Raw genomic sequence first — 11,301 nt, 5'->3', positions numbered from 1 at the left:
CAATATAAGTCATCCGTTGACTCAATAAAATGTGCCATTCCAACAGCCGAATAAGCACTCGACAATATATTCTCGAACGCCAAAGTTGCGAACAATTTCCGAATGCCGTAAAACTTTGCGAAGGTAAGACCCGGATCCGTTCCGAGTGGCGTGGCGCCGTCTCCGACGTCGGTTTGCTACTTTTATCCGTATCAACAGATACGAAGAAAAATCCTAACGGAGCATTAGGTACCCGATAAATATGAGTCGGGACTCGACAGAATGGTAAGACCTTAAGCGGCACTGTCGAAGTTTACACCGGTATCCCGAGATCATGTCCGGGGACGTGATCTTGAAGTAGGTTTTTGCGGATTGCCGATAGAGCGGTTAACTAGTACCTGATCCGTCGGATGAACTAGCCCCAACTACCATTATCCCTGTACAATATAGAAATTCATATGAAGAAATATAGAAAAGTTTAAAGTTGTCGAGTAAATATAAACAGTGGAGATTTTCCCTGACTCTACGATTCAAGCAAAATCTCGGGGGCTACTGACATAGGCATCCCCAATGGGCCTGCCGAAGATAGTACCCGGGGTTTACTGAAGGCCCACGATTCGAAGAATAAGAAGAATCGGAAGCCCAAGTCGATATTAAGGAAAGTTAGAGTTGTATTAGGAGATGTTATTTGTAATCTTGCGGGATGAGTTGGAAACCATCCCGGACTCTGTAACTTGTACAATACAAATCCCTCGGCTCCACCTCCTATATAAGGGGGAGTTGAGGGACAAAGAAAGCATCGAATCATTGTCTCTCAAACCCTAATTTTCATAATCGTCGAGTACTTCTCGGCTGAAACCTTCGAGATCTACTTGCCCTCTACTTCCAACTAAACCCTAGTCTACAATCCGTAGGCATTGACAAGTTAATCCCTTGTCAGGGGACGCCACCAACTATTATACCTTTGTTGAATATCATGTGAGTTGCTATGCATGTTCGTCTTGTCTGAAGTAAGGGCGATTTTCATGATCATATGGTTTGAGTATGCATATTGTTAGAGAAGAACATTGGGCCGCTAACTAAAGCCATGATCCATGGTGGAAGTTTCAGTTTGGACATTTAATCCTCAATCTCTTATGAGAATTTTAACTGTTGTTGAATGCTTATGCATTAAAGAGGAATCCATTATCTGTTGTCTATGTTGTCCCGGTATGGATGTCTAAGTTGAGAATAATCAAAAGCAAGAAATCCAATGCGAACTTTCTCCTGAGACCTTTGTACAGGAGGCATAGAGGTACCCCTTTGTGACACTTGGTTGAAACATATGCTACGCAATGATAATCCATGTTAATCCAAGCTAATTAGGACAAGGTGCGAGCACTATTGGTAATCTATGCATGAGGCTTGCAACTTATAGGATATCTTATACATAACACATATGATTCATTACTATCGTTGACAAAATTGTTTCTTGTTTTCAAAATAAAAGCTCTAGCACAAAAATAGTAATCCATGCTTCCCTCTTCGAAGGGCCAATCTTCTACTTTTATGTTGAGTCAGTTTACCTACTTCCTTCTATCTTAGAAGCAAACACTTGTATCAACTGTGTGGATTGATTCTTACATGTTTACCTATTGCACTTGTTATATTACTTTGTGTTGACAATTATCCATGAGATATACATGTTGAAGTTGAAAGCAACTGCTGAAACTTATATCTTCCTTTGTGTTGCTTCAACGCCTTTACTTTGAATCTATTGCTTTATGAGTATCTCTTATGCAAGTCTTATTGATGCTTGTCTTGAAAGTATTATTCATGAAAAGTCTTTGCTATATGATTCATTTGTTTACTCATTATCTTCATCATTGCTTCGAATCGCTGCATTCATCTCATATGCTTTACAATAGTATTGATCAAGATTATGATAGCATGTCACTTAAGAAATTATTCTTGTTATCGTTTACCTACTCGAGGGCGAGTAGGAACTAAGCTTGGGGATGCTTGATACGTCTCAAACGTATCTATAATTTCTTATGTTCCATGCTACTTTTATGATGATACTCACATGTTTTATACACATTATATGTCATTATTATGCGTTTTCCGGAACTAACCTATTGACGAGATGCCGAAGTGCCAGTTCCTGTTTTATGCTGTTTTTGGTTTCGAAATCCTAGTAAGGAAATATTCTCGGAATTGGACGAAATCAACGCCCAACATCTTATAATTACACGAAGCTTCCAGAACACCCGAGAGGGACCAGAGGAGAGCCACAGGCCCACCACACAGGTGGCCGGCGCGGCCCAAGGGGGGCGCGCCCCCTGTTGTGTGGCTACCCCGTAGCCCTTCCGACTCCGCCTCTTCGCCTATTTAAGCCTCCCTGACCTAAATCTTCGATACGGAAAAGCCACGGTACGAGAAACCTTCCAGAGCCGCCGCCATCGCGTAGCCAAGATGCGGGGGACAGAAGTCTCGTTCCGGCACGCCGCCGGGACGGGGAAGTGCCCCGGAAGGCATCTCCATCGACACCACCGCCATCTTCATCACCGCCGCTGTCTCCCATGAGGAGGGAGTAGTTCTCCATCGAGGCTAAGGGCTGTACCGGTAGCTATGTGGTTAATCTCTCTCTCCCATGTACTTCAATACAATGATCTCATGAGCTGCCTTACATGATTGAGATCCATATGATGAGCTTTGTAATATAGATGTCATTATGCTATTCAAGTGGATTTTACTTATGTGATATCCGGAGACTCCTTGTCCCACGTGTGTAAAGGTGACAGTGTGTGCACCGTGTGGGTCTCTTAGGCTATATTTCACAGAATACTTGTTCACTGAGTTATGATTTGAGTTAGATGTCTCTATGAAATTGTGGTGTGTTAGTACCTCCTATGAATGCTCACGAGTGACGGCGTGGGGTGTTTATTAGTACTTGGGAATACATCTTTAAGGTTTGCCTACATGATGAATTAGTGTTCGTTATCTTGCCAAAGAGTAATTCGGAATAGCATAGTGAAGTGCTTATTTATATTCCTTTATGATTGCAATGTGCTTTATATCACTATTAATCTATGTGCTACTCTAGTAATGTTATTAAAGTAGTCTATTCCTCCTCCATGATGTAATGGTGATAGTGTGTGCATCATGTAGTACTTGGCGTAGTTTATGATTGTAATCTCTTGTAGATTATGGAGTTAACTATTACTATGATAGTATTGATGCGATCTATTCCCCCTTTCATAGCCTGACGGTGACAAGGTATTAACTTGTCAATGCCTACAAGTAGTAGACTAGGGTTTCATTGGATGTAGAGGGCAAGTAGATCTTGAAGGTTTCAGCCGAAAAGTACTCGACGATATCAAAACTAGGGTTTGTGAGACAATGATTCGATACTTTCTTTGCCCCTCGACTCCCCCTTATATAGGAGGTGGAGCCGAGGGATTCGTGATACACAAGTTTACAGAGTCCGGGACGGTTTCTAACCCATCCCGCAAGATTACAAACAATGACTCCTATTACAACTCATATTCTGGCGCCGTTACTACTGCTCATATTCATTCATACCACTTGTATTTCACTATCTCTTCGCCGAACTAGTGCACCTATACATCTGACAAGTGTATTAGGTGTGTTGGGGACACAAGAGACTTCTTGTATCGTGATTGCAGGGTTGCTTGAGAGGGATATCTTTGACCTCTTCCTCTCTGAGTTCGATAAACCTTGGGTGATCCACTTAAGGGAAAACTTGCTGCTGTTCTACAAACCTCTGCTCTTGGAGGCCTGATGACCCACAAGTATAGGGGATCGCAACAGTCTTCGAGGGAAGTAAAACCCAAATTTATTGATTTGACACAAGGGGAGGTAAAGAATACTTATAAGCCTTAACAACTGAGTTGTCAATTCAGCTGCACCTGGAAAAGCACTAGTAACAGGGGTGATGTGAAAGCAGCAGTAATATGAGAGCAATAGTAACAGTAACACAACAGCGATAGCGATAATATGAGAGCAATGGCACCGGAAAATAGTTGATACTACTTCCAATGTCATGTAGGAACAAGTATATGATGATGAGAGATGGACCGGGGTTCCCGGCTATCTACACTAGTGGTAACTCTCCAATAACAAGTGTTGGGTGAACAAATTACAGTTGGGCAATTGATAGGATTGAAATAGCATTAAGACAGAACATCAAGATCATTAATCATGTAGGCATGTTTTCCATATATAGTCATACGTGCTCGCAATGAGAAACTTGTACAACATCTTTTGTCCTACCAGCAGGTGGCGAGCCGGGCCTCTAGGGAATCTATCGTAAATTAAGGTACTCCTTTTAATAGAGCACCGGAGCAAAGCATTAACACTCCGTGAAAACATGTGATCCTCATATCTAAGCCTTCCCCTCCAGCTTGTCCCAATTTACGTCACTTTGGGGCCTTTGGTTCCGGACATAGACATGTGCATACAACTTGTAGATACAATCTAAGCAATAAGTATAGAGCTTAAATCTAAGATCATGCCACTCGGGCCCTAGTGACAAGCATTAAACACAACAAGATTGCAGCAACAATAACTTCACAAACTTTATAGATAGACTAATCATAATGTAACAATCCATCGGATCCCAACAAACACAACACCGATTACATCAGATGAATCTCAATCATGTAAGGCAGCTCATGAGATCATTGTATTGAAGTACATGGGGAGAGAATACCAACTAGCTACAGCTAGAACCCGTAGTCCATGGGAGAACTACTCACGGAGCATGGTGGAGGCGGTGGTGTTGATGGAGAGGGCTTCCGGGGGCACTTCCCCGTCCCGGCAGGGTGCCGGAACAGAGACTTCTGTCCCCCGAAACGGAGTTTCGCGATGGTGGCGGCGCCCCTCGAGTCTTTCTGGAGTTTCGTCAATTCGTATCGCGTTTTTAGGTCGAAAGGGCTTATATAGGCGAAGAGGCGGCGCAGGAGGGGCACCAAGGCACCCTCCCCATAGGCCGGCGCGGCCAGGGGCCTGCCCGTGCGGCCCTATTGTGTGGGGGCCCCAGGCCTCCCCTCCGACTCTCCTTCGGTGTCCTGGTCCGTCTCGGTGAATTATGATGTTTGGTCTTCGTTTCGTCGAATTCGAGAATATTGCCCGAACAGCCTTTCACGGAACCAAAAACAGCAGAAAACAGGAACTGTCACTTCGGCATCTTGTTAATAGGTTAGTTCCGGAAAATGCATAAAAACATTATAAAGTGCAAGCAAAACATGTAAGTATTGTCATAAACCAAGCATGGAACATCAGAAATTATAGGTACGTTGGAGACGTATCAAGGCCCAACACTGTCTACATGAAAAGGAGTGTGCGTAGACATCATGAACTCGCCGAGAGGCAAGGTTTCTAGGGTTTGTGTATGCTAATTTGCGAGGGTTTCGTGTGTTGTTGTTCGGTAGGCCCTCTCTTGGCCTTATATAGTAGGCCAGGTCTCAAGAGTCCTATCCAAACTCGGCTAGGTTACATTGAGATTTAATCTATCATTTTCTTTATCGACATCTTCTTGCCTTGTTTGTCAAGAATCCGTATCTTTGTAAGTTGATACGGGGCGACCTTCGGTCTCCACCGCATCATGTGCGTCAACGCCGACACGTCACACAAAGGTGAATCTTCTCCTTTATGCGTGCCTAGAATTGTCTCTCATGAATGGTATGCTACTTCATCCTCCATCATATGACCATGATAGGAACACATCGCCAAGTACGGAGGAAGTGGACGACACCATGGAGGCTCGAGGACTCAAGGCCGAGGTCGCGGAAGCATGGAAGAGAACGTCGAGGATAAGGAGACGCGCCAGGAAGACCGGCACTGCCGCACCGCCACTACGCCTGAGGACGACAGCACTGCCGCCCTACCTGCGCCGGCCCTATCGCCCTACCTGTGCTGGCCCTGACGCCCCACTGCAAGAGCAGCAAATCTGAACCCTTTATCCCTTTGTATGCCTAAACTACCCCTCCTTTAGTGGATCCCTATATATAGGATCCCACCTCCCCCTTCATTAGGTAGACATAACTTGAGTGAGAACTTGGCTTATGCCTCCACCATCCCTCCGGGATTAGGGAAACCCCCTCCTCTCTTAGACACAAATCTATGAGTTGTATCAAGGCACTCCTTATATGATTTATCTTTCACACTTGTGATTCTACCGCGGTCTCTCACACGTGTGACTCCATAGATCGTATATCGGTCTTTCTCTCGGTGATTCTACCTCGTGTCTCTCCTTGAGGGATTCTATCGTGATAGTGGTTCGGGCTATCGGGAGTAAATCGAAATTGTATCGGGTTGTGTTGCGTGCGTTCGCGTGTGTTCATCGTGTTCTTCGTCGTGTTCTTCGTGTTCTTCCTCTCCCCCGCTTTTCCCTCGGTCAATTCGTGAGATCGGGCAACCCACGTGGCCTTAGGCCGCATCATATGCGGCGATGGGCTCTGCTGATGATGCGCAGCTGCAGTGCCGCAAGGGGCTAGCCGGCAGTGCCGGTGTACAGAGAATTTCACGAACAGTTCATCGCGAGCACGGAAAAATGGAGATAAAATCGTCGATTTGGAGCATAATAGGAAGAATTGGAGCACGAAAATTTGAGAGATTGTAGATCAACACTACAGACAATAGATCTGTGGATCAAAACCACAAAAAACGCAATAAATCCGGAGATCAAATTTCGAGCTATTTTTTGGGGCAAAACTTTTGGGAAATTTTTGGGCGAAATTGGTGAAATTGGAGGGTCAAATTCGTGGAAACCTTTGCTCTGATACCATATGATGCGGCCTAAGGCCACGTGGGTTGCCCGATCTCACGAATTGACCGAGGGAAAAGCGGGGGAGAGGAAGAACACGAAGAACGCGGCGAAGAACACGATGAACACACGCGAACGTACGCAACACAACCCGATACAATTCCTGTTTACTCCCGATAGCCCGAACCACTATCACGATAGAATCCCTCAAGGAGAGACACGAGGTAGAATCTCCGAGAGAAAGACCGATATACAATCTATGGAGTCACACGTGTGAGAGACCGTGGTAGAATCACAAGTGTGAAAGATAAATCATATAAGGAGTGCCTTGATACAACTCATAGATTTGTGTCTAAGAGAGGAGGGGGTTTCCCTAATCCCGGAGGGATGGTGGATGCATAAGCCAAGTTCTCACTCAAGTTATGTCTACCTAATGAAGGGGGAGGTGGGAGCCTATATATAGGGAGCCACTAAAGGAGGGGTAGTTTAGGCATACAAAGGGATAAAGGGTTCAGATTTGATGCTCTTGCAGTGGGGCGTCAGGGCCAGCACAGGTAGGGCGATAGGGCCGGCGCAGGTAGGGCGGCAGTGCCGTCGTCCTCGGGCGTAGTGGCGGTGCGGCGCGTGCTGGTCTTCCTGGCGCGTCTCCTTATCCTCGACGTTCTCTTCCATGCTTCCGCGACCTCGGCCTTGAGTCCTCAAGCCTCCATGGTGTCGTCCACTTCCTCCGTACTTGGCGATGTGTTCCTATCATGGTCATATGATGGAGGATGAAGTAGCATACCATTCATGAGAGACAATTGTAGGCACGCATAAAGGAGAAGATTCACCTTTGCGTGACGTGTCTGCGTTGACGCACATGATGCGGTGGAGACCGAAGGTCGCCCCGTATCATAAGTCTTCTCTGTAGTAACCGACGTATGGGCCCACCTTGGATTAGGGCAATCTTCATGGGCCCCTTGTTGGGCCAAATGAGGTAGACTAATGTCGGTTACCCGAAGGGTAATGCCCACATCAGGGACTTTGTAGGGAAGTTCCAAAAATCAACTAAAATGCATAATTAATGTTGTATGATGGCATATATCAATGAAAAATGAACATATATGTGACAATATTGATAATGTAAAATGCGTGTATCAACTCCCCCAAGCTTAAACCTTTACTCGTCCTCGAGCAAATAGGCGAATAGATCATATCATGCATCAATGAGCTTATGGTTGATAAAAAGAAATACGAGCATTGCATCATCAACTTATGCATATTCAATTATATTGTAAGATCTCTGAACTAACAACCATACAAATGTGGACTTCATATAGTAGAAACTCTAGCAACTACCACTTATCATTTGAACAAGACTAACCATTGCATGTTGGACAACTTAACAATGTTTCATATGCATCTACAGACATAGAGCATCTCAATATGCTTGACTTTTTACTAGCTTTATTTTTATTTTACCTTGCCTTTGTACTGAAGATAAACTCTCATAGAGCAACTAGTTACAAGAAGAGGCCTTTCTGGCATTGGTGTGCATCGAGCAACCACACTTCAAGGTGAGGCCATGTGTGGCGTTCGGGAGCACTAAGCCATCGCACCTCTCCAACGGAGATTAGCACTTGCAAGAGTTTGAACTTCGGGATAAATCATCGTCTCATGCGTTCCTCGGTTATCTCTATACCCGAGCTCTTTACTTGTGTAGTTTACTTTGTGATAGCCTTCATGCTTGAAGTTATATATCTTGCAATCACATAGTTGCTTCTATTGCTTAGCATAAGTTGTTGGTGCACTTAGGATCATGCTAAGGCGGAGGAAAAGCATACACAAAGCACACACCAGTATTTTTACCCAGGTTCGGGCCTCCCTTTGGCTAAAAAACCTATGTCTTGCTTTGGTGGATTATCTTGGATGGATATTGTACAAGATGATGCACTCTCAAGTGCCGGGAGGACGCTTTATTTAGCTCCTACACCTCCCGGGCTTCCTCTTTCTTTTGCTTTCCCTTTCTCTCTTCCTATTCAGCTAGATCATGCTAGTCTGAAATGTACTAACTCTTTCTCTCCTTATCATGGATCTTTGCCTTGATGTTGTTAAGTGTATTGGTCGTCTTGGTCGGTCGGTTGGCCAGGTGGTGGCTTGATTCGGCTTAATATGATCCGGTCTGCTCTGAATCAGTATGGATTGGATTGTATTGGATCGGTCTAGATTGGGTTCCTGTTCCTTGGTTGGTTCCTCGCTTTTATACATTCTGGGATTGCCACAATGGCTAGTCCAAGCACCGCACAGTAGCATTTGAGCCACGCGGACAAACAACATATGGGTGGTGCGAGTGGCCAATGGACGGCCACGGGCAGTGTGTCGACGTACTTGATGGTGGTATGACAGCTCGGGCAGTGAGTTGTCACTCATGTCCGCGGCGCGGACCTCTGCCGGTCCGCGCCATGATGACGCACAGGGGTGCAGGCGTCTCGCATGTTCCCCACGCAAGTCCTGACACGTTTTGTCAGGCTCAACTGAGCCCCGCTCCCTAGCCGCGCCTGGCCAAGGAGAGGCGGTTCCCAAGTCCTTCCCGGGGCAGTCCGGACCACGCCTTGGGGACAACCCTTACTCCTTCGTTCTCGGCCCCTCTTCCGGGGGCAACCCCGGAAGGAGACCATGGACAACTCATTGCCCAACTTATCCTTTTCTCCTTAACTTGTCTATTCTTCCTGGTTCGCCTTCGTCCGATAGTGCTTGTCCTCCACAGGGGTGCCTACGTCAAATGGTAATTCTTAGCGTAGTTACACATGTTTTACCATGGCACGTACTTGACTTGCTCATCGTGATTGTGACTGGGGCGCCATGGGTTGGAGTCCGCACGCCGCGGCGTAATCGTGGGGACCCTCGATCCCATTACGCCGACAGTCCCCGTGAAGACGGATGGCTCCAGAGCGATACACCTCCTGCACAACTAATGGATCCTGCCATCTCGGTGCTAATTTACCTGCAGAGAACTTGAAACAAAAGTTGAACAATAGTACTTGATCCCCTACTTTGAATTCCTTCCTCTTTATCTTTTTGTCGTGCGAAATTTAAATTTTTCCTTTGAATAGCCTAGCACTCTCATATGCTTCATTTCTCCACACATCTAATAAGAATAAGTCTAGGATTCTGTTCTCTCCCGCAGTTTTAAAATCAAAGTTAAGTTGTTTAACAACCCATCTAGATTTTTGTTCTAATTCTACAGGTAAATGACATGCTTTTACATAGACCATTCTATAAGGAGACATTCCCATAGGATTTTTAAAAGCAGTTCTATAAGCCCATAAAGCATCATTAATTTTATTTGGCCAATCAGATCTAGCTTTATTAACTGTCTTTTACAATATAAGTTTTATCTCTTTGTTGCTCAATTCAACTTGACCATTAGTTTGTGGGTGATATGGAGATGCTAATCAATGATTAACACCATACTTAGCCAAAAAAATTCTAAAAACTTGATGAATAAAGTGAGAACCACCATTAGTAATTAAAAATCTAGGTACTCCAAACCTGGGAAAGATGATGTCCTTCAGAATTTTCATTGTAGTAGCATGGTTAGAACTTTTTGTAGGAATTGCTTCCACCCATCTAGTAACCTAGTCCACATCAACCAAAATGTGAGTATGCTTTCAGGTGGAGGCAGGGAATGGTCCCATAAAGTCAAATCACCACACATCAAATGCCTCAAGAGGCAGTGAATAATTCATAGACATTTCATTTCTCTTACCAATGTTTCCCACACGTTGACATTCATCACAAGTTTTAACATAAGTAGCACAATCTTTAAATAAAGTAGGCCAATAAAAACCAGATTGTAATACCTTTGCAGCTCTGCGGTCTCCCGCATGGTGGCCTCCATAAGGACCATCATGGCAAACTTTAATAATGCTTTGTTGTTTAAACTCAGGTGCACAACGTCTAATAATACCATCTACACTCTTCTTATAAAAAATGGATAATCCCAGAAATAATGTCTAAGATCAAAGAAGAATGTGTTTCTTTTTTGATAAGTAAAGTGAGGTGGTATAACTTTTCCAACAATAAAATTAGCATAATCAGCAAACCAAGGAGAAGCTATTCTAGCACTTGACACATTAATGTTTGCAACACTACAAGAAAAGTTCTGATAGACAACGTCTCAAAATCGTCCGCTAAGGGGTATTTTTCGTCGCCTATGGGCCTAACCCGACGATATGGGTTCTGTTGTGGAAACTGCGTCAGCGAAGTCCTGCGACGGCAAAGTTCGTCACGACGACGGTCCGGCGCGTCAGCGCCCGCCACGCCCCGAAAATCGACCGCGTTGCCAAGTGCTTCCGCGCCCCCCCCCCCCCGACGTCACAGGTCGACACTGCGGGCGTCGATACAGACGGCTAAGACCGCGTTAACCGCCGAAACCCCGCGGTAGCTGGTAGCGCTCATTGGCACGAGGCCCGCCACGTCATTGAGCGCGCCGGCCCATTAAGTTTGCGGGGTTCGGCCAGCCGACTTAGTTCGACCTAACAACTATACACAACGGGCCGGTCCATTAGTTA

The sequence above is a fragment of the Lolium rigidum genome, chromosome 3, assembly GCF_022539505.1.
Source record: "Lolium rigidum isolate FL_2022 chromosome 3, APGP_CSIRO_Lrig_0.1, whole genome shotgun sequence".
NCBI classification, from domain to species: Eukaryota; Viridiplantae; Streptophyta; class Magnoliopsida; order Poales; family Poaceae; genus Lolium; species Lolium rigidum.
The sequence above is the reverse complement of the archived record's forward strand: the minus strand, read 5'-3'. Positions refer to the sequence as shown.